This window comes from Kogia breviceps, chromosome 1, assembly GCF_026419965.1.
Source record: "Kogia breviceps isolate mKogBre1 chromosome 1, mKogBre1 haplotype 1, whole genome shotgun sequence".
Lineage (NCBI taxonomy): Eukaryota > Metazoa > Chordata > Mammalia > Artiodactyla > Physeteridae > Kogia > Kogia breviceps.
Window position 1 is genome coordinate 165,342,911 of NC_081310.1, and position 25,040 is coordinate 165,367,950.

At 39.1% G+C, this 25,040-nt stretch overlaps 1 protein-coding gene across 1 annotated transcript in view; it reads left to right on the plus strand.

The window, feature by feature from the left end:
- EIF2B3 (eukaryotic translation initiation factor 2B subunit gamma) overlaps positions 1-25,040 on the plus strand; it is a 158,542-nt gene that overhangs the window by 30,189 nt on the left and 103,313 nt on the right. The gene's annotated exons all lie outside the window — the stretch shown is intronic.

Consider the following 25,040-nt stretch of genomic DNA (forward strand, 5'->3'; position numbering starts at 1 on the left):
ATTGCCTCACTTTTAAAGTTGCTTATTTTTCTGTTTCTATTGCTCATTCATCCTCAGATCCTTTAAAAGGAACATAAATGTATCAATATGTTTAAACACATCAGGTATTCTGTCAATCACTTTTTTTTTTCCTTTGAGACAACCCTCCTGGAAGCCTTCCATTCTCTCTTCAGATTTCTACTGGTTGCTGTCTAGCCTCCGGCAGATCTGTGATCCTGGGACTTCTCACCATCATTCTGTGAATTCCCTTCTCTCTCCTGTATTGGATGCTCTGGTTCCTAGATCTCACGTTTTCCTCTTTCTTGGTTTACTCCCTCATTTCAAAGGAACCCAGTCCTTATTGGCTTTTTAAAGAGAGCATAGAAGTTAAATATTTTGAGAACTCACATATTTGAAAATGTTTTATTCCATCCTTACTCTTGAATGATAACTTATCTTTGTATAGAATTCTAGGTTAGAAATAATATTCTCTCAGAATTTTTTGTTCAAGACCAAACAAACGTCTTTGATGACTACCTGTGCTATAGGTAGATTTTTTATTTTCTCCAGAGTTTACCCTTTCACTGAGGTCCTATTTATGCAGGATCTCGGTTCAAACTCCCAGGTTTCATACAGCTTCAAGATACATCTTTTGGCCCACTGTAACACTTTAAAACCCCAGTTAGGGCAGCCAAGGTTTCAAATTAGTTTTCATTTCCTTCTTCAGTCCTGGCATTTGGTATTTTCCTATTCTTTCTCGTAAGTTTGAATACATTTGGAGTAATTTTTTGTTATTGTCTTATCCAAAATTCTTAGGTGTTTATAACTATTTTTGGGTTCCTAGTCCATTTTCCAACACCAGAAGTCTCTGTGCTAAACACTTTATATGCATTATTTCATTTAATCTTCCAACTATACTCTGAGGAAGATGCTATCTTTATCCCCCCCTTTTTTTTGTTGTTTGGAAAGATATCCCATGTTTATGGATTAGAAAAATTAATATTGTTAAAATGTCCACACTATCCAAAGCAACGTACAGATTCAATGCCATCTCTGTCAAAGATCCCATGGCATTTTGTACAGAAATAGAAAAAAAATCCTAAAATTCATATGGAACCACAAAAGACCCCTAATAGCTAAAATGTACTTTTCCTGAATCATTTTTTTCTTCTTATGTTTTTTTCAATATCTTTTAATAACCCATAATGGAAAAGAATCTTAAGAATATGTATATATATATATAAAAAATATGTATATATATATAAAACTGAATCTTTATCCCCATTTTACAGATAAGAAAAGTAGGACTCAAAGAGGTTGAATAACTTGCCTAAAGTTCAGGTGGAAAGAAAGACTGTGAATTAGGTGGTAAAGTCTCGGTAAGTGCATTGAGTAATCGAGGGATTAATAGGATCATGTCTGCTAGGTACAGTCAGATGGCACTTATCTCAGTGGAAATTGAATTTTTATTCAAGAGTGCAGTTGTGGAGTGGGTTAGGGACATGGTAAAGAGTTAGAAGAGTACTATGCGCCCTCTAGAGGAGTATCAGGAAACACTACTTGGATCTGCTAATTGAAGAGGAAATCCTTCATGAATATCACTTTCTAATTGAGTATTGTGGGAAGAATAGGAATTTGTGATGGTGGGGTGATGAGGAGGGATAGATATTACTTGTGTGAAGGAGGCAGAATAGCTCCAGAAAAAAACATGAAAGTGTTGGTAGATTTTGCTGAAGAATTACTACAAAACTGAGATATGGGGGTATTTTTATCTCCAAATTGTGTGATCTGAAGGCCTCACCCAGTGTTAAGCATATACCTTTAAAACTTATACCCGTCTATATATATTTTTCAAATACACTAAAGAAGAAAACATGCCAATTAAATAACTTAATTGGTATTCTTTTGTCTTTCTGGGTGGCAGCCTGAATTATATCCATTTAAGGTTAATTTGATCATTTTTTTAAAAGTTGAACAATAATGGGAGAGAACAGAAAAGCAAATGAAAAATGAAATCGAGGGACTTCCCTAGTTGCGCAGTGGTTAGGAATCTGCCTGCCAGTGCAGGGGACACAGGTTTGATCCCTGGTCCGAGAAGAGCCCACATGCTGTGGAGCAACTGAGACTGTGTGCCACAACTACGAGCTCTAGAGCCCACGAGTCACAATTATTGAAGCCCATGCACCTAGAGCCTGTGCTCCGCAACAAGAGAAGCCAGCACACCGCAATGAAGAGTAGCCCCCACTCGCTGCAACTAGAGAAAAGCCCATACGCGGCAACGAAGACCCAACACAGCCATAAATAAATAAATAAATAATTTTTTTTTTAAAAAAAAGAAATCGAAAGGCAACAGTGACCTGCTTTGCAGTAACAGCTGGATTGATTATTCACACAAGATCTCTATCTGTAGCCAGTTGAGCACTTTTGAGGATAATTAAATTGGCTAAAGCTTTATAAATGAGTACATTTGAGAAATTAGTTAATTTACTTCAGAACCTTAGCTTTTGTTCTTAGAGACTACTCTAAAGTAGGGAGTTAATTTATTAGCTAAATATGAGGATGTAAATTTTATTTTCCTTGTAGCTACCTAGAACGTTTGCTCTGAAGATTGCAAGGGAGATCTTTCAGATTTACTGTGCGTGTCTGGCCTGGGTTTCTGATGCCCACAGCCACCTTGAAAGGTAGATGGTATTACTCTGTTTTGCAGTTGAGAAACCTGATACTCAGAGAGCTTAAATAACCTTCCCCAAATCCCGCACCTGGTTAGGTGCTGAGCGAGAGCTAGAACCCAGTCCTGGATTTTGAGATGCATTTATGAATTTCAAATGCCTGTGCTTTTTTCACTCAATCATGTTGCCTCCAAAAGACAAGTATCAGTAGTCCGTATAGTCTACTCTAACTCTAGACTCTTGGCTTTAGAACAGGTTTAGTTGGTCTGGTATTTTTCAAAATTATATTTTCCTCTTCTTTTTGGGTCTGTTCGGTTGGTAGTTATTTTTATATATAGAACTCTCAAAGTATGCAATTCAATGGTTCTCAGTATATGTAGAACTCTTTATATATATATATATATATATATTTTTATTGCATTGGGCCTTCGTTGCTGCGCATGGGCTTTCTCTAGTTGTGGCGAGCGGGGGCTACTCTTCGTTGTGGTGCACAGGCTTCTCATTGGGGTGGCTTCTCTTGTTGCAGAGCACGGGCTCTAGGTGCCTGGGCTTCAGTAGTTGTGGCACATGGGCTCTAGAGTGCAGGATCAGTAGTTGTGGCGCACGGGCTTAGTTGCTCCGCGGCATGGGGGATCTTCCTGGACCAGGGCTCAAACCCGTGTCCCCTGCATTGGCAGGCAGATTCCTAACCACTGCGCCACCAGGGAAGCCCTAGAAATCTTAAATAAATAATTTTGTGTAAAACATTTAAAAATTAACAAATCTCCTAACAAGACTCAAGGAACTATGTTGTATCCTTGTCTTCCAAGACTGCTGCTTTTGCTCAATGATATCTTTCTGTAAGTGGAGGGAGATCCAGTGTTGTAGGAAGACTTTCTATCCTGTCTAGACCATATGAGCAAGAAACCTGGCTCTTCTTGAGCAAGAAGATCTCTATCTCTTGTGCAGGAAGTAAGGATGCAGTCTGTGATCAGCACATAAAGCAAAGCTGGCTGACTCCTTGGACATTGAGCCTGACTTACATTAGATGCTCCTCTGATTGTCTGAAGTAAGTGGCTAATGGTGCCATTTTTGTTCTTTAGAAACAGTGTATTCCTTAGATACATGTTTTGGGAACAGGTTAGTGAAGTATATTTAAGAGGCCTCAGCAGACTAAATCTATAATGGAGTTCTGTAGCCTGTGTTTAAAGCACTTATCTTATATTGCAGGTCTCATGGCTTCTCTTAACTTAGGAATTGTGGAGCTGATAATTTTCTATCAAATCTAGACAGGAATCTTTCTTTGGCGTCAGGCAGACCTCATTTACCCCCTGCCTCAGTTTCACAATGAAGAATATAGGGATAATTATACCAACACATTAGTTAGAGGTTTAGTTATTTAAGTTCTTTGATGTAGAAAAAAAACTATTGTCACATGTCTTATGAAACAGCTAACATGCTACAACAAAGAACAAACTACAATGATGAAATCCCCATTGGAGAGACAGCTTATTAGAAAGATTGAGCATATGTGCTATTTTTAGTTGTTCAAAAAGCTAGGTGCAAGTTGTTTTCAGTTGCGTGCTTGATGTCTTTATCAAATTACAAATCTCTGTCATTCTTTCCTGGAACCTTTCATTTTGCCCAAGGATTTGTTTTTGGCAGATTTCTATCTGCTTGAAAAAATGAGTACAGTTTGGTCAGGGGAAGATCTGAGAACTTGGCCCCAACTTGCTTGAAGACTTTTTTAAGTGATAATTTTCCTTCTTATGACTGCTTTGGTAGGCTGTGGTTCCCTGGGAGGGCCTCAGTGTATCCTCGATGATGCCTCCGTTGAGCCTGCTGGTGGCATAGAGAAAACCCCAGCATTTACGACAGAAAGAAGTTAAAAAGTTAGATGAGGGAATTTTTGAACCTTTTTTTCCATTTCCCATACCCCCTCCGATAGATCTCGATGGAGCTTTTCTCTTGACTGTACTAATCTAGTATATGTGTCCACAAGCTTGAAATGTTTTCGTCTTACCCTTGTTGGAACTCTCGTCTGTGGGATGGGATCTCTACAGCCCTGTACCGTATTTGGTAGCCAGAAAACTTGCAAGTTCTGTGTGAGCTTGATTCCTTTGAGTCTCTTTCCTTCTGTAGGGAAACTTTCATGGAATGAGGGCTGTAGGGTAAGGGGGAAATGTGATAATTAGGATTATGATAGAAAGCCCAGGCTGTCATCACAAACTCTCTTTACCTTTGGGTGACAAGCAGCCCACATAGCTTAGGTTTTTTGAAACTCTTGGTTGGGCCACCTATCCTGCTCTGAATGATAAGGTAACACCATAGCCTAACCAGTGAAATGGACCCATATGTACAATTTGTGGGAAGTCAGTAAGCATTCTGTCATCATGACCAGAGAGTTCATTTGAAGAAGACTGTAGCTACCCAACCTTTTTTCAGCTCTTACCTTGGGTATCATCTGCTCCAGCAAGCTTTCCCTAGCTTTCTAAGACTGGATTAGCACCATCTTTCTGTAATCACACAGAGGATTTAAATTATCTGTTAAATCATCATCTCCCGGCGCTAGGCTGTGGAATAAGAACCATATCTGGGCCTCTCATAGAGAAGATGTTCAATATTTGTTTGGTTTTGGGTTTTTTAAAATAAATTTGTTTATTTATTTATTTTTGGCTGCGTTGGATCTGCATTGGGTCTTTGTTGCTGCGCGTGGGCCTTCTCTAGTTCCAGCAAGAGGGGGCTTCTCTTCGTTGTGGTGCGTGTGTTTCTCACTGCAGTGGCTTCTCTTGTTGTGGAGTACGGACTAGGCACATGGGCGTCAGTAGTTGTGGCTCTCAGGCTCTAGAGTGCAGGCTCAGTAGTTGTGGCGAACGAGCTTAGTTGTTCCACGGCATGTGGGATCTTGCTGGGCCAGGGACTGAACCCCTGTCCCAGGCATTGGCAGGCAGATTCTTAACTAGTGCACCACCAGGGAAGCCCCTCAATATTTGTTTTTAATGAATGACAGATGGAAGTAAGCTCTTTGTAAACATTTGGAACAAGCTTCTTACTCCTTTCATATAGACACAGATGTTTATGTGAGTCTAAGCGTGAGTGGATGAGATTCAGTGATTGTAGACCAGAGGGATCATAACATTGGCCATCTGGTGTTCACTTTATCTACATCTGTAAGTTCCCACCAAGCCTTACGTTTAATGACATGGCTGGCCCTGCAGTACCCCAAGCAGGTTATCCCAGAGGGAGGATTATTTTCTTTTGTTTCATTGAAGCGGTAGGATGGCATAGTGAAAAGAATGCAGACTTTCACAAAAACAGGTAGACCTGGATTCTAATTCTTGTTCCATCACTTACTAGCTATGTCACCTTTGATGATATTACAAGTCCATTCCAAGTTTGCATTTAATTCATCTATAAAATATTCGTATTTTTCATTTATTCACAAATATGTATTGAACACCTGCTATATGCCAGGTGCTATTCTAGAAATACAGTGGTAAACCAGATAAACAAGATCCCTGCCCTCATGGAGTTACTCTTTAAGGGGAGAGAGAGATATAATAAATAAGGAAACAATAAATAAATAATTTCAGGTGATAACAAGTGCTAAGAAGATAAAGTCAGTGGACTTCCCTGGTGGTCAGTGGCTAAGACTCTGCACTCCCAATGCAGGGGGCCCAGGTTTGATCCCTGGTCAGGGAAGTAGATCCCAAATGCCGCAACTAAGAGTTTGCATGCTACAACTGAAGGTCCCGCATGCCGCAACTAAAAAGAACCTGTGTGCTGCAACTGAAGATCCCACATGCTGCAACTAAAAAGATCCTGCACATGGCAACGAAGATCCCCCATGCCACAATTAAGACCCACCACAGCCAAATAAATAAATAAATATGTATATTTTTAAAGTCTGATAAGGGGATAAAGAGTGTTGGAGGAAACAATAGCCAAGACATGGAAACAACCTAAATGTCCATCAGCAGATGAATGGGTAAATAAGATGTGGTACATATATACAATGGAATACTATTCAACCATAAAAAAGAACAAAATAATGCCATTTGCAACAACATGAATGCAACTAGAGATTATCATACGAAGTGAAGTAAGTCAGAAAGAGAAAGCCATATACCAAACATATATTTCAAACTTACATGTGGAATCTAAAATATGACACAAATGAACCTATCTATGAAACAGAAACAGACTCACAGACATAGAGAACAGACTTGTGGTTACCAAGGGAGATGGGGGTGGGGGAGGGATGGACTGGTGATTTGGGGTTAGTAGGTGCAAACTATTACATATAAAATGGATAAACAACAAGGTCCCACTGTATAGCACAGGGAATTATATTCAATATCCTGGCATAAACCATAATGGAAAAGAATATAAACAAGAATGTATATATGTGTACACTCAGTTATGTATATAACTGAGGCACTTTTCTGTACATCAGAAATTAACACAACATTGTAAATCACTTATACTTCAATTAAAAAAAGTGGAGGAAGGAGAGCTCTTTTAGACAGGAGATAATATTTGAGAAGAAACCATAATGACGTAGGATAGTGAGTCATAAGAGGATCTTTCCTCACAGAGAGAATAGCAAAGACCCTGAGGTAGGAATAAGTTTAGTATGTTTGAGAAGCAGCAAGACTAGTATGACTGGAGCACAGTAATTAAGTAGTTGAATGGTAGCATATGAGGCCTGAGAGTTGGGTAAGAACCGTATCATAAAGGATCTTATAGACTGTAGTAAGAATTTGGAATTTAGATTTTATTCTCTGTTGGGAAACCTTTGGGGGATATTGAGTGACATCATGTGGTTTATGCTTTTAAAAGATTACTTCAGCTGCTTAATGGAAAATAAAACTGTATGGGCATACCTCAGAGGATTTGGTTCCAGACTACTACAATAAAGTGACTATTGCAATGAAGTGAATTACATGAAGTTTTTGGTTTCCCAGTACACATAAAAGTTATGTTTACACTATACTATAGTCTATTAAATGTACAATAGTATTATGTCTTAAAAAACAATATACAGGGGCTTCCCTGGTGGCACAGTGGTTAAGAATCTGCCTGCCAATGCAGGGGACACGGGTTTTAGCCCTGGTCCTGGAAGATCCCACATGCTGCAGAGCAACTAAGCCCGTGCACCACAGCTGCTGAGCCCATGTGCCACAACTACTGAAGCCTGCGCGCCTATAGCCCGTGCTCCACAACAAAAGAAGCCACAGCAATGAGAAGCCCGTGCACCGCAGTGAAGAGTAGCCCCCGCTCGCCACAACTAGAGAAAGCCTGCATGCAGCAACAAAGACCCAGTGCAGCCAAAAATAAATAAATAAAATAGATACAACATTAAAGAAATAAAAAATGTTAAAAAAAAAACCCCACAGTGTACATACCTTAATTTTTAAAGTACTTTATTGCTAAAAAATGCTAACCATCAACTGAGCCTTCAGCAAGTCGTAATCTTTGCTGGTGGAGGGTCTTGCCTTGATGTTGGTGGCTACTGACCATTCAGAGTGGTAGTTGCTGAAGGGTGGAGTCACTGCGGCAATTTCTTAAAATAAGACAACAGTGAAGTTTGCCACATTGATTGACTTTTCCTTTTACTAGCAATTTTCTGTTGCATGCAGTGCTACTTGACAGCCCTTTACCCACAGTAGGACTTCTTTCAAAATTAGAGTCAATCCTCTCAAACTGTGCTGCTGCTTTATCAACCAAGTTTGTGTAATATTCTAAACCTTTGTTGTCATTTCAACAATCTTCACAGCATCTCCACTAGGAGTAGAGTCCATTTCCAGAAACTATTTTCCTTGCTCATCTGTAAGAAGCAACTCCTCATCCATTAAAGTTTTATCATGAGGTTGCAGTTATCCAGTCACATCTTCAGTCTCCACTGCTAAATCTAATTATCTTGCTGTTTTCACTATACCTGCAGTTACTTTCTCCACTGAAGTCTTGAACCCCTCAAAGTCATCCGAGAAGGTTGGAATCAGTTTCTTCCAAACTCCTGTTAATATTGATATTTTGACCTCTTCCCATGAATCATGAATGTTCTTAATGGCATCTAGCATAGTGAGTCCTTTCCAGGTTTTCAGTTTACTTTGCTTAAGTCCATCAGAGGAATCACTGTCTATGGCAGCTATAGCCTTACGAAATGTATTTCTTAAATAATAAGGTCAAAATGACTCCTTGATCCATGGGCTTCAGAATGGATGTTGTATTAACAGGCATGAGAACAACAATCTCGTACACTTCCATCAGAGCTCTTGGGTGACCAGGTGTATTATCAGTGAGCAGTAATATTCTGAAATGAATCTTTTTTTTTTCTGAGCAGTAGATCTCAACAGTTGGCTTAAAATATTCAGTAAACCATGTTGTAAACAGATGTGTTGTCATCCAGGCTTTGTTGTTCCATTTGTAGAGCATAGGCAGAGTAGATTTAACATAATTCTTAAGGGCCCTAGGATTCCTGGAATCGTAGATGAGCACTGGCTTCAACTTAAAGCTTCATTAGCCCCTAACAAGAGTGTCAGCCTGTCGTTTGAAGCTTTGAAGCCAGACATTGGCTTCTCCTCTCTAGCTATGAACGTCCTAGATGGCATCTTCTTCCAATATAAGGTTTCACCTACATTGAAAATCTGTTGTTTAGTGTAGCCACCTTCACTAATTATCTTAGCTAGATCTTCTGGATAACTTGCTGCTTCACCTTGCACTTTGGTGTTATGGAGATGGCTTCTTTCCTTAGACCGCATGAATGAACCTCTGTTAGCTTCAAACATTTCTTCTGCAGCTTCCTCCCCTCTCTCAGCCTTCATAGAATTGAAGAGAGTAAGGGCCTTGCTCTGGCTTAGGCTTTGGCTTAAGGGAATGTTGTGGCTGGTTGATCTTCTATCCAGATCACTAAAACTTTCTCCATATCAGCAGTAAGGCTGTTTCACTTTCTTATTCGTGTGTTCACTGGATTAGTACTTTTAATTTCCTTTAAGAACTTTTCCTTTGCATTCACAAGTTGGCTGTGGCACAAGAGTCCAGCCTTCGGTCTCTCTCACTTCTCGACGTGCCTTCCTCACTAAGCTTAATCATTTCTAGCTTTTGATTTCAAGTGAGAAACATGCGACTCTGCCTTTCATTTGAACACTTAGAGGCCATTGTAGGATTATTAATTAATTGACCTAATTTCAATATTGTTGTGTCTTAGGGAAGTCCGAGGTAGGGGAGGGCGACCAGTTGGTAAAGCAGTCAGAAGACACACAGCATTTATCTGTTGTTTGCAATCTCAATGGGTGCAGTTCATGGCACCCCTGAAAAATTACAAAAGTAACATCAAAGATTACTGATCACTGATCACCATAACAAATATAATAATAATGAAAAAGTCAGGGCTGGACATACAAACCTGGAGATCATCAACAAATTAAATGGTATTTAAAACCAATGTCAGGACTTCCCTGGTGGCGCAGTGGTTAAGAATCTGCCTGCCAGGGCTTCCCTGGTGGTGCAGTGGTTGAGAGTCCGCCTGCTGATGCAGGGGACACAGGTTCGAGCCCTGGTCTGGGAAGATCCCACATGCCATGGAGCAATGAAGCCTGTGTGCCACAACTACTGAGCCTGTGCTCTGGAGCCCATGAGCCATAACGACTGAGCTCACGTGCCACAACTACTGAAGCCCGTGTGCCTAGAGTCCGTGCTCTACAACAAGAGAGGACACCGCAGTGAGAAGCCTGTGTTCCACAACAAAGAGTAGCCCCTGCTCATCGCAACTAGAGAAAGCCCACACACAGCAACAAAGACCCAATGAAGGCAAAAATAAATAAATAAAAATTAATTAATTAATTAATTTAAAAAATAAATAAATAAAGCCAATGTGAAATCATCTAGGGAGTGTGTGTAGCAGAAGGAGAGAAGAGGGCCTAAGTCTGAGCCCAATATTTAGATATCACGAAGCAGAGGTGGAACAAAGAAAAGTGATTAGGAAAGTATGGCCACTGAAGTAGACAGAAAAATCAGGAAATTAAGATGTCATGGAAGCTGAGTGAGCAAAGTGAATCAAGGAGGGAGTGATCACTTGTGCCAAATACTACTGAGAAGCTGAGTAAAATGAGAACTAATAATTTGGCAAGATGGGTGCATTCATGACTTACACCCTTGCTGGAGTGGTAGGGATAGAAGCCTCATTAGAGAGAAGGGGAGGAGGAAGAGGAAATGGAGACAGTGAGGCAGCTGTTCTGAGAAATTTTGATATGAGGTGAGAAGAAAATTAGGACAGAATGAAATATTTCGTATCTACAAAAGAATATGTGTGATAGAAATACTCTCTTGCTTAGCTTATAAAAATAACATTCTTTTTTTTTTTTAAGATGGATTATATTTTAGCACATGTGTATGCTGATGGGAATGATCTCAAAGAGGAGGAAATTGATGACAGAGAAAAGAAAGCATTCAGTTATTCAATTCAACTATATTTTTCCTAGCTACAATACACTAGTCACTGTGCTGGGCTCTTGGGATGAACAGTGAATATAACGAAGTCCCTGCCCTTATGAAATTTATCGAGTAGATTAGAGATAATGTGATCCAGTGTGCAGGTGGGTAGGTTTGCCTTAGATTGGGGGAGGGACAGTTAATCCATTATTACAGACAGAATATGTAATATGTAATGCATGTACATTTGTTAACTTTTTGCCACCAAGATGTTCGCTTCTTCTGTTTTCTCATTGAAATAAGAAGTGAAGCCACCAGCTAAGAGTAAGGAAGGGAGAAGATTATTGAAATTTTTTTTTTTTTTTTTTTTTGCGGTATGCGGGCCTCTCACTGTTGTGCTCTCTCCGGTTGTGGAGCACAGGCTCCGGATGCGCAGGCTCGGCGGCCACGGCTCACGGGCCCAGCGGCTCCGCGGCATGTGGGATCTTCCTGGACCGGGGCACGAACCCGTATCCCCTGCATCGGCAGGCAGATTCTTCACAACTGCGCCACCAGGGAAGCCCTTGAAATTTTAAGGAAGGATGAGAAGATGTGAAATCATCTCAGAGGATGTAAGAGTTAATTTACTAGAGGGCTTGCCTGGTGGCGCAGTTGTGAAGAATCTGCCTGCCAATGCAGTGGACACTGGTTTGAGCCCTGGTCCCGGAAGATCCCACATGCCGCAGAGCAACTAAGCCTGTGCGCCACAACTACTGAGCCTGCTCTCTAGAGCCCGCAAGCCACAACTACTGAAGGCAACGTGTCTAGAGCCTATGCTCCACAACAAGAGAAACCACCACAATGAGAAGCCTGTGTACCGCAATGAAGAGTAGCCCCTGCTTGCAGCAATTAGAGAAAGCCCATGTGCAGCAACGAAGACCCATTGCAACCAAAAATTAAATAAATAAATAAATTTAAAACTAAAATAAATAAAATAAGTCTAGCAAATACTGTTATGAGTTTTTTCCACCTGTGTTCAGCTTCTTGGATTCAGGTGTAAAGTAGGCAAAGAGCTGGGAGTTATCCAACATTGGAGCTTTGCCAGATGAGTAGAGGGATAGAGTGGTGAGGAAGGCAAAGATGTATATAAGGGAGTAATTATAGTGATTGACCACCATAAGCTGTATAAGTGAGATCAGTAGGGGAACGAAGATGTGAAAAATCAGTGTAGTGAATGAATCAAGGATCCTGTTAGAATCAGAATTGCTGGATTCAGAGTACCAAAGTGAGTTGGAAAAATAGGAGAAGGTGGTGGTCAGAGAATAGGATGTAAGCTCAGTGAGGACAGGGATTTTTGTTTTGTCCACTGCTATATCTCTAGCCCCTAAAATAGTACCTGGTCATATTAAGGGTTCAATATGTGTGTGTTTTATGAATTAATAGGATATTTTAAAATGAGACTTTGGAGATAGTGCAGTTATTGGTAATGCCAAGGAATAGGGTATGACAAAATGGTTGAGTGAGGTGGAGCAAAAAATAATCAGAAGTGAGGTCAAGGAACCCTAACATAAGGATGTTGAAATTACTGAGGTAATAAAAGAAGGAATGAAAGAGAGGAAAGTAGTTCTAAAGTAGTTTTTAAAAAATCTTAATAAATATTTATCAAAGTTATGTGTGCACATCATTTAAAGAGTTCAGCAGTTCAGAGTTTGTCCCTAAAAATTTTAGTCCCCTGTCGCCCTCCTCCCATAGTCTTTACCATAAAAGGTCATCACATTCTCTTCTTTTAGCTAATTATTTTGCTTTTTACCTTTGTATCTCTAAATAACATGCTTAAATGGTTACTTTCTGTTTTAGACACTACTTATTGATTCCCTACTATGACAGATGAGGATTTTGCTCCTTCTAATATAGTTATATTGTAATTTTGGAAGATCAGTATTTAGTGTTTGACTATGTAGTTTGACCATGTAAACTGCTGAGCCTTGTGGTCACCTACAGTTTTTTTCCTTTGACACACCATTTTTTTCCCTGCAAGGTAATAATCATAGCTTGTCTTTCCTATACTTAGTTTTCTATGAACTTATTGATTAACCCCAACTTTTTACTAGTTGTCTAATTGTCTCTCAAGATATTTAGACTCCTCAGCTATTCTGTCAATTTCATCTTCCTAAAGAAGTCTCTCCCAGAGTAGTAGTGATTACCTTCTATGCCTGGTGTGTGTGTAGTTATCATTCTGTCATCTCCCTTCACCATCATGAGGATTTACTTTGCCTCTTCTCTTCAATTTCCTGGAATCCATATTTTCCTTTTTCTTAGTTTACTCCCTTGTTTTTCTGAAAAACATACTAGAGCTTCTTGACAAAATTTGTTTGGGAGCTAAATTTTTTGAGACCTTGCATGCCTTGAAAAATCTCTTCATTCTACCCTCATACTTGATTGATAGTTTGACAAAGTATAGAATTCTCAGTTGAAAACCTGATCCTTAAGAATTATGAAAGCATTGCTCCATTGTCTTTACCTTCCAGTGTTGTTAAGTCCTAAGCTTTTGTAATTACTAATCTGATCACCTTTTTCTCCAGAAATTTGTATCATCTTCTCTTTGTCCCAAGTGTTCTGAAGTTTCATGATGATGTACTTTCATGTGAATCTGTTTTATCCATGTGAGCCCTCCACTCAGTGAAGCCTTTCAACTTGGATATTCATGTCCTTCAGTTTAAGGGAACTTTAAAAAATCATTTTGTTGATGATTCTTATCTATTTTTTTTCTGTTTTTTTTTTTTCTGGAAACTTACTATTCTGATAATGCATCTCTTAGACTGTTACTTTAATTTTCTTATCTTGTCTCTCATATTTTCCATTTTTTAATCTTTTTGCTCAAATTTTGTGTATGGATGGAGCATGTCGACTATGAGCTTCACGGTAGGGGGGTGATATGGTAATGTGCTTGGGCTCTTTCATGGGAATCTCTTACATCTGTATCTTTAGGTTTTTTCTCTTTCTGCTGGCATTCTAGGAAATGAATGAGAGCCAGGGCTGGGGTTGGGGCAGGGAGGGGAAATGGGTGTCTCAGAATCCTGTATGTATTCTTTTTTAAATGCCCCCTTTTCTCTAAGGTCCATCCCCTCTCCCTACTGCCAGCTGTGATTATGCTTCTTCCCCAGTCCAGATATCCTCTATTTTATTCTCTTCAGCCATCTACCTCAGTGGGTAGTACTGTGCAGTAGTTGGGTTGCACAGAGTAGAAAAGAGGGATCTTTCAAAGGCCCTTTTTATTTTAACCCCTCCCTTCCCAGCTTTCTACTCATATCAGTTTCTGAGCCTTTTGGGGAGTCTGGTATAAACTGAGTTGGTTCTCAGTTTTCCTACGACTGACTTAGGAGTCATTGTTTTCAATGTTGTATTCTATCCCATTTTTCCTGTTTTTGTGCATTTATGCCCATTTAAAATATCTTATTACTATTATTCCATTGATGTTTTGGGAAAGGGAAATATAGTTGTGCCTCTTCAATCTATCATCTTTACTTAAAACTTTCACAATCTCTAAAGAAGGAGAAGGGTGACAAGGGAGTTCTGTAGCTGACTGCAACAAGGAGGAGTAGGTGATTTTGTCTGTTGTCATGTGCTTCATGTCATGAACTGGGGTAATGTAGTGAGAGAAATGGCCTGGAAATGATAATGAGTAAGGAGTTTACTTACTCCATCTCTGGGCCCTTTGGTTGGAGGACAGTATGAAGGACAGAGAAAATGTCCTAAACAATTCCTTCGGTTCTTTTATAATCAAGAGTGATAGACTGTTAGGACCTTAGAATTAGACATCTAATCTAATCTTTTACCCTCCACAAGAATCTGTTCCCATGGAGGTTATGCTAGGCTGTGTTTGAAAACCTCCAATGGGTATTTCTCATGAGCTTCTAGATATCAGAAAGTTTTTTGTAATGTTGAACTCATCACTGCTTCTTTTTTGTTTTGTTTTTTTGGCCACACCATGCAGCATTCGAGATCTTAGTTCCCTGACCAGGGATCAAACCCGTGCCTCCTGTAATGGAAGCACAGAGTCTTAACCACTGGACTTCCAGGGAAGTCCCTCATCAGTGCTCCTCTTATTCTGTCCTTAAGCAATTAGAACACACGATCTTCCTCTTCCACTGGCAGCCTTTCAGCTATTGGGTCCCCAAGTTCTTCTCTTCTTCTGTTTAAGGATTGCTAGTTCCCATAATTTGCAGACCCGTCAGCATCCCTGTAACTTCCTCTGACATCTCTGATTTGTCAGTGTCTCTTTCAGAATGTGATGTTCAGAAATGTGGTATGAACAGTGCAAGTCACAGTGGTATTATTTACATTCTGTGATCTGGAGGTCATTATTATAAGAGATTTATTAATTTTTTATTGAAGTATAATTAATAGACTTACAATATTATATTAGTTTCAGGTTGTACAACATAATGATTGATATTTTTATACATTACTAAATGATCACAGATTTCTTAATTTCAATAAAAGCAAAGTCTTATAATCTACAGTACTTTACAGTTTTCAAGTATCATACATATTATTTTGAAATACAACCTATCTTCTAGTTTTTCATTAAGTATGATTTAGTTTTAAATAGTAAGATGCCTGACCAAATTTAAATGTAACATGGGTGTGTATAAAGAGGACATAGATTTGTTTAGCACCACTATTATTGTTAAGGTGTGTGTGTGTGTGTGTGTGTGTGTGTGTGTGTGTGTGTGTGTGTGTGTGTGTGTGTGTGTATTTTGGAAGGCAATGTGATGGCAAAGGGGCAGATCACATAGTGTTTCTGAGCCTACTTTTTTGTCTATAAAATGAGTTTAACTATATTGATATTTTAGAATTACGTGAATTTAGAATTAAATAAAGTATATGTAAGAGCTTTGTAAATGGTAAAATGCTGTCCAATTTTAAGTTACTTGTCTTTGCCATCAACTTAGAGATAGCATAGCCTTAGAGAACCAGTTGAACTGACAGTAGCAGGTAGAGTGTAACTAGTTTCTGAACTGGAATCTTTTATGGATTGGAATTCTAAAAGTATGTGGTTAGTCAGGTTGTTGCTAAAAAGGTGTTCAGAGACACATCCTTTAATGAATTAACTTGGATTGTTGCATTCTCTTTAACCAGAATCGTCACCTGATTCTGGATTTTTGTGCCTAACTGACTTAACTGAGAATTGCTATACATTCCATACATGGATTATTACTTTCGAATTAATTCAAGTTTATTTATTTATTTTAATTTATTTTTTAATTGAAATATAGTTGATATAAATAGTATATGTTACAGAGGTACAATAGTGTTTCACAATTTTTAAAGGTTATACTCTATTTATAATTATTATAAAATATTTACTATATTCCCCATGTCGTGCAGAAAGAATTCAAGTTTAATTAAATGTGCTGAGCCTCAAAATTATACTTAACATGATTTAATCTTTCATCATGATTCCCAAAGTGGATTAGAAACTCAGGACTTTAGGGTCACCACCATCATTAATGCCACTGATCCCAGAGCATAGCTCTAGGTAAAGAATTGAGAATAGCTTGACCCTTGTAATCATACAGTTTTATGCCATGACGGACTTCAGAGTTGGTGCAGCCCTCTCATCTTATAGATGAGGAAACTGAGGACCAAAGAGGGAATGACTTATCAAAGTCACATGTCGAATTAATAGGAAAAATAAACATATCTAATCTTAGAAGTTACTTTTGGGGGGTGATAAAACCTTGATTTTCGTTTCTTTTTTTTTAAACTAGTTAATTGTCTGTTTCTTATATTGTTATAAACTCCCCTCTTTCACAACCCTCTGCTGATCTTCTTCCGAGCTTTCTGGTTCCTAAGTAAACTAGACACTATTTCTATGTCATATACTTCAGGATAAAATTAATATTCAAGGACTTCCCTGGTGGCGCAGTGGTTGAGAATCTGCTTGCCAGTGCAGGGGACACGGGTTAGAACCCTGGTCTGGGAAGATCCCACATGCTGCGGAACAACTAAGCCCGTGAGCCCCAACTACTGAGCCTGTGTGTCTGGAGCCTGTGCTCTGCAAGAAGAGAGGCCGTGATAGTGAGAGGCCTGCGCACCGTGATGAAGAGTGGCCCCCGCTTGCTGCAACTGGAGAAAGCCCTCGCACAGAAACGAAGACCCAACGCAGCTATAAATAAATAAATAAATATTAATATTCAAGTTACAGGCAGAAAATATGTCATGTGAGAGTATACTCTGCGGTCTGAAATGAAGCAATGATGCATTTATCCTGTGGAGTATTTGTGTCTGACATGAAGAAAAAGAATGAAATTATTTAATATAAATTCAGAATAATAAATTATTTCAAAGCAAAGGTTTGATTTGAGAGAACAAAAAGCTTTTGTTATTTCTCTATTAATATCAGTGCATTTGGAGATTAAAATTAAATTACAGATATCTAAATCCTGGAAGAGAAGTGAAGAGAATCCTGGAAGAGAAGCATTTTTATGTAGAACTCATTTAACAGAAATTAACACATTCTCAGTTAGTTTTTAGCTTCACACAGGAAAGATGAGTAGAATTCTTCTATTCTATACTGAAGAGGAAAACTTAATGTAGGAATGTGAATCAACTAAAAATATTATGACTATAAGTATTGAACCTACATTTTAAAATTATAAGTGTAGCATATCATCCTCTAGCCATGCTGTACAGGACAGCAGCATCTGATTTCTTTCCTTTCAAATACCTCTGTTTTTTCTTCTTTGGAGGCAGCAGGTTCGTTCCCTGCCTCATTGCTTTAGGAAGCTGCCAAATTACCTCTGTGATCCCTGTCCTAACTCCGAACAGTCACAACATCTACAAAGGGTACTCAGCTCTGTCAGAAAGTCTGATGTTTCTAAACATCTAAAATTGGATTTTTTTGGACTTCCCTGGTGGTGCAGTTGTTAAGAATCCACTTGCCAATGCAGGGGATACAGGTTTGATCCCTGGTTTGGGAAGATGCCACATGCTGCGGAGCAACTAAGCCCATTCACCACAACTACTGAGCCTGCGCTCTAGAGCCCGCGAGCCACAGCTACTGAAGCCTGCACACCTAGAGCCCATGCTCTGAAACAAGAGAAGCCACTGCAGTGATAAGCCCGCGCACCGCAACAGAGTAGCCCCCATTCGCCACAACTAGAGAAAGCCCACTCGGAGTAATGAAGACCCAACGCAGCCAAAAGTTTAAAAAAAAAAAAAAAAAGGATTATTTTTTGTTTATTTACACAAAAATGTATATTTGTTGAAATATAATTCACATATCATACAATTCACCCAGTTGAATGTACAACACACTCGTTTTTAGTATATTCACAAATATGTGTAACCATCATCATACTCAATTTTAGAACATTTTAACACCTCAAAAAGAAGCTCCAACCGTTTCACTATTACTCTACCCCCCCACCCCCACCCCTCACTCCCCGTTCACCTTAAACAACCACTAATCTACTTTCCGTCTCTGTAGATTTCCCTGTTCTGGACATTTCATATGATGGAATCATCCAGTATGTGGACTTTCACGTCTGGCTTCTTTCATTTAGCATGTTTTCAACATTCATGCAAGTTACAACATCCACTGTTGGCCCTCCATATCTGTGGGTTCTACATCCACCGATTCAACCAACCATGGATCAAATATGTTCAGAAAAAAATTCTGGAAAGTTCTAAAAGCAAAACTTGAATTTTCTAGAGTTCCTTGTATGTTTTAGATACCTGATTTCTTGTTGATTTTTTTTAATCGAAGTATAATTGCTTTACAATGTTGTGTTAGTTTCTGCTGTACAGTGAAGTGAATCAGCTATATGTATACCTATATCCCCTTCCTCTTGGACCTCCCTCCCACCCCACCCCCCCTCCATCCCACCCATGTAGGTTGTCACAGATCACCGAGCTGAGCTTCCTGTGATTTATAGCATGTTCCACCTAGCTATCTATTTTACACATGGTATTGTATATATGTCAATCCTGATCTCCCAATTCATCACACCCTCCCCTTCCCCCACTATGTCCACATGTCGGTTCTCTACATCTGTGTCTCTATTCCTACCCTGCAAATAGGTTCATCTGTACCATTTTTCTAGATTCCACATATATACGTTAATATACAATATTTGTTTTTCTCTTTCTGGCTTACTTCCCTCTGTATGACAGACTCTAGGTCCATCCATGTCTCTACAAATGACCCAATTTTGTTCCTTTTTATGGCTGAGTAATATTCCATTGTATATATGTACCACATCTTCTTTATCCATTCATCTGTCATTGGACATTTAGGTTGTTTCCATGTCCCGGCTGTTGTAAATAGTGCTGCAGTGAACACTGGGGTACATGTGTCCTTTTGAATTATGGTTTCCTCAGGGTATATGCCCAGTAGTGGGATTGCTGGGTCGTATGGTAGTTCTCTTTTTAGTTTTTTAAGGAACTTCCATACTGTTCTCCACAGTGGTGGTATTAATTTACATTCCCACCAACAGTGCAAGAGGGTTCCCTTTTGTCCACACCCTCTCCAGCATTTGTCGTTTGTAGATTTTCTGATGATGGCCATTCTCACCAGCATGAGATGATACCTCATTGTAGTTTTGATTTGCATTTCTCTAATAATTATTGACGTTGAGCCCCTTTTCATGTGCCTCTTGGACATCAGTATGTCTTCTTTGGTGAAATGTCTATTTAGGTCTTCCGCCCATTTTTTAATTGGGTTGTTTGTTTTTTTGACATTGAGCTCCATGAGCTGTTTGTATATTTTGGAGATTAATCCTTTGTCTGTAGCTTCATTTTGCAAATATTCTCCCATTCTAAGGGTTGTCTTTTCGTCTTGTTTATGGTTTCTTTTGCTGTGCAAAAGCTTTTAAGTTTAATTAGGTACCATTTGTTTATTTTTGTTTTTATTTTGATTACTGTAGGAGGTGGGTCAAAAAGATCTTGCTGTGGTTTATGTCGCAGAGTGTTTTTCCTATGTTTTCCTCTAAGAGGTTTATAGTGTCCAGTCTTACGTTTAGGTCTTCAAATCTTTGAGTCAAATTTAAACAAGGACAAGGAGGTAACAAGAAGTGTGCCAACATTTACTGATGCTTTTGTTTGCCTGTACCAGGTTGAACTCTGGGGATACAAAGGTAAAAGAGCTCCTTATGAAGCTCAAAGTCTAGATGGGAAAAAAAAATTGTAATCCAGTGTAGTGATTTTAGGTCAGTAATGGATCAGAAAAGACTTCATCTCTAGATGAGATAATATATTGGCTCTTCTCTTTCTGATAACTGTGACAAGACCAGAATCTTGATTGATGAGTGTGTGGTGGGGTGGAAAGAGAGACTAGGGAATGCATTCTTGGCAGTTTACTCTAGCAAATTAACATTAACTATGTGGAGGGAGGATTGTGAGAAAGAAGGCTGAATTAGGTAGGTGGAGTCATACTTTGAAGACCCTTAATGTCACGCTAAGCAATTTGAACTCAATCCTGTGGAGTAATGATCTCCAAAATGGAGTGTTCTCAAAGCCAGAGGGTGTGCAGGATGGAGTTCCAGAGGTAAATATTAGAATATCTATAAATAAATAAATAAATTAGAATAGCTAGTTTTTAAAAATTTTATCTCTTCTTTTAAATCTATTTTTATATATGTTATAGAAGGAGCATATTATATCATTTATAGTGATTTGTGTGTTTCGGGGTTTTTTAAATTTTTTTATTTTTGGCTGCGTTGGGTCGTCATTGCTGCTTGTGGGCTTTCTCTAGTTGCAGTGAGTGGGGGCTACTCTGTTGCAGTGCGTGGGCTTCTCATTGTGGTGGCTTCTTTTGTTGTGGAGCACAGGTTTTAGGCGCAGGCTTCAGTAGTTACAGCACACAGGCTCAGTAGTTGTGGCTCACGGGCTCCAGAGCATAGGCTCAGTAGTTGCAGTGCACGGGCTTAGTTGCTCTGTAGCATGTGGGATCTTCCTGGACCAGGGCTCGAACCTGTGTCCCTGCATTGGCAGACAGATTCTTATCCACTGTGCCACCAGGGAAGTCCCAATTTATGTGTTTTTAAATAAATATTTTAAGTGGATAAGTGTTTATCTTTTTTTTTGGTTTGGAGAACACTATTTTAGGGTGTCTTTAAGCAGAAAAATTAAATAAGCAGTGGAAATTGGAGTATGGATTAGAATATGGGAAAACTGCTGTGAGAGAGACCAGTTAGGAGACTGGAAAAGGGCTTCCCTGGTGGCGCAGTGGTTAAGAATCCACTTACTAATGCAGGGGACACAGGTTCGAGCCCTCGTCCAGGAAGATCCCATATGCCGCAGAGCAACTAAGCCCGTGCTCCACAGCTACTGAGCCTGCGCTCTAGAGCCTGAAAGCCACAACTACTGAAGCCCGTATGCCTACAGCCCATGCTCCACAACAAGAGAAGCCACCACATTGCCTGTGCACCTCAACAAAGAGTAGCCCCCTCTTGCCGCAACCAGAGGAAAGCCCGCATGCAGCAACGAAGACCCAACACAGCCAAAAATAAATAATTTTTTAAGTTAAAAAAAAAAAAAGAATGGAAAAATATTTTGAGGCCTGAACTAAGCCAGTGCGGTGGAAATAGAAGAGGAGGACTTGGGACCAGTGAGATGTGAGGAAGAGGTACTGGGTAGGAAAGAGAAGACTTCAGCCCTAGGCTATGGCCAGCTTTCTGTCTTCAGATCCTGGATGGTGGTAACACTATAAGCTAAGGAGCAGAGGAAGGATATTTCATTCTAAGCCTAAGGATTATCACATTTCTTATTTACATACTGAGTTGGTTATTCCTTCCTGCACCTGCTGGTCAAACCTTTTAGTAAAAACAAAGTGGTAGTTGGCCCTTTGCTGAACACTTTGGGGACTGCAGACTGGGAATCTTTTCTAGGTATTTCAACCAAAATTGAGCATAGTAAGGTCTCCATTGTAGTTAGCCATCAGTAATTATTAAAGCACCAAACTACTCTTGGGGATTGGACTGGGATTGGACCACATAGGTAATGTAAATTGTGACCATTCACAGTCACACCAAGTAGCTGAATTCATTAGTTTCCGTATGGGTAGGGTGGTGATTTGGATCATAGCCATTGTTTGTGGAAGTGCTGAGTGGGTAAAAGCATGGTAGTTACCTTGCCCTGACAGTTTTTTTCCAGGGGAGTAAGTGTGTTTTTCTTTCTCCTTTCTGTAGGAAATTGTTTGCCAGATTGTGTTATTTATAACAATCTGTCATGGAACAGCTTCCAGGAAAAGAAAAGAGGCTAGTCCCCATAGCTCTCCCTACCTCCTACCCCACCATTACCACCACACACACATACATCCGGTTTTGTTTTTTTCTTCTAGTTTTACTCAATGGTTTTGGCTTGATTGAAAATGTTCTTATAATGACAGATTTCTGGACTTTGCCATGGCTTGGTAATTGGGTTTTCTAAACTTTATTTGTCTGCTTTAGCCAAGACTAATTGGCAGCCATTTGAATTTTGAATTCCTGGGTATCTTGAATACTAAAGTGCTATCTTCTACTTTCCCTTGAAGACCGTGTATGTTTTCTCTTGGTGGAAAATGCACACATTTGCTGTCCTTTAGAGCTGTGCTTTTTGCCGTTGACATTTCCCTGGTTCCTCTAGAGGAGCGGGCTTGGGATAAAGCTCACTGAGGACTGTTAGAATAATGAATAGGGAGGTCTGTGGAGATGCCAGTTGGTCACTGCAGAAGATGAGGCATACTGTGGTGTTAGAAAAGAACTGGTCGCCCAAAACACAAGGCAGCTGAGGGTTGGTGTGTCCCAGGAACTTTCAAGTTAAGATATACAGTTGCTTCACAGTCCAAACAGTCTATGTTTATTCATGGTTTGTGGTCACACATGATCAGAAATACTTCTGGCTCTTAACGGTTTTTCCACTTTCTTTCTCTGGGCTCCAGTTAGTAGAAGAACATTTGCAATTCTAGAATGGGCTTTGCATTTTTAGATTAAAAATAAAAACAATAGTCATTTATTTTCTTCCTGTTACAACTTTTATTAAAATGTAAAGAAAAATAGATAGCATTACGAAGATGTAAGGATGATTTCATTTTCCTTTTAGACTTTAGTTTCTTCTTCCAGGATTTCTAGCTTTGGAAACAAAGTACAGTTTGTCAGCAGAGACTTTCCTTTGGAAGTGGAGTTGCAGAGAAGACAGGAATGTGTTTGGTCTCAGTGAGAGTGGTGCATTCTCTGGGAGCAAAGGCAGGAAGAGGGCCTGATGGAATAGCACCTCCATCTGTATCCCAGGCCCTGCCCTTTCAGACTGAAGCCTTCCTTTTCACGCTGAGAACAGATGGCAACCAGACACGGGGGAGGTCTCTGTTCCTTGTGCTCCTTGGGGATTTTGCATTCAGCTTAGCAAAAAGTCATCTAAAAGCAAAGAGATAAATGAGGCTGCAGACTGTTCACAATTATGCAGGACTTGTTTGACCTTCACTATGCTGACAGATTTATTTTTTGCAGATATTGAATTATAACAGCATTTATTTTCCAAGACAACATTGTCACCACTTCAGAGGCATCTGCATTGGGGTCGTTTTCTTCACTCTGGAGTACACTTAATAATTAAATTTATTGTGGAACAGTCAGCTTGCAGAAATCAGTCATCTTATTAAAGAAACTTAGAAAAATAGAAAGGATTTTTTTTTCTTCAACAAACTGTCATTTTCATTATAAAGAAATGGGGCAACTTCTGTACTGCTGTAAGTGACATGTCTTTAGTAAATGGTCCATACTTCCTCCCTTTCTAAGCACTGTTAACAAGAAGTAGGATTCTGCAAGCTATTTCTTCCTTAGCTTGCGTGTATGTGGGCTGATCTGTTAATGTTTGACAGTTCCTGGATGGTGAGCTGCAGACTTAAGGAATTTTTTTTTCCTAAGAAAATGTTTATAGGAACTTTTTTTTTTTTTTTTTTTTTTTTTTAGCTAAGATCCAGAAGGAATTAAGAGAGCCTTAAGTAGAGTAGAAAAAAATCCAACTTTGAACTTCTTAAACTTAAGAGGCCTTCAAAGGAATTGTTTAAGCTGTAAATAATGAGTCATATGTAGAAAAAGAAATGACGGTTCTGGTACAGATTCTGTATTCGGAATAAGAAATTGCAGGCAGTAAGATAAGGCATTCTAATGGTTGAGTCTCTTCCTGAACAAGTATGATTCTTTGCTTTCCTAGAATGTAAGTTGAAATTATCTATATTTTCCCCCAAAGCAGGAATCTTGATTTTAAATTGAAATCTTAGAAAAGTTGGAGCCACTTACAGAAATTTCCATGTAGATATTTACTTTATTCTTAAATCTGGAATAATTTACTCCAATGTTTTTCAGACTTTTTAAAATAGCAGAACCTGTACTGTTATGAGGATTAAATGAATGCTTTTATACATACCTGAGGTTGTATTATAATTGTTTATTAGCTAGACTGATTTCCCAAAGAAGGGCACATTATAATTTATTCATGTGTTATTTATTTCCTAGTATTGTAGAAAAGTGACTTTAAGTTTTTTTAAATTAATTTTTATGGGAGTATAGTTGCATTACAATGTTGTGTTAGTTTCTACTGTACAGTAAAATGAATCATCTATACATATACATATAACCCCTCTTTTTTGGATTTCCTTCCCATTTAGGTCACCTCATTGCATTAAGTAGAGTTCCCTGTGCTATACAGTATGTTCTCATTAGTTATCTATTTTATACATAGTATCAATAATGTATATGTATCAATCCTAATCTTGTAATCAAAGTGACTGCTTTAAAATAAAGTATTTCATAACCATATTGAATCATCAAACTTTGCCAAAGTGCTTTTTGAACTGTAAAGGGATGTATAAATTTAAGATCATTAACTCCGTAGTCACAGAAATAAGACAATGTGGTGGTTTTCATACTCTGTTCCTTAGAGCCCAGGATTCCAGAGGTGCCTCAGGGACAGCAGCAGTAAGGCATACACAAAGGGGAGGTAGGAATTCCAGACCCT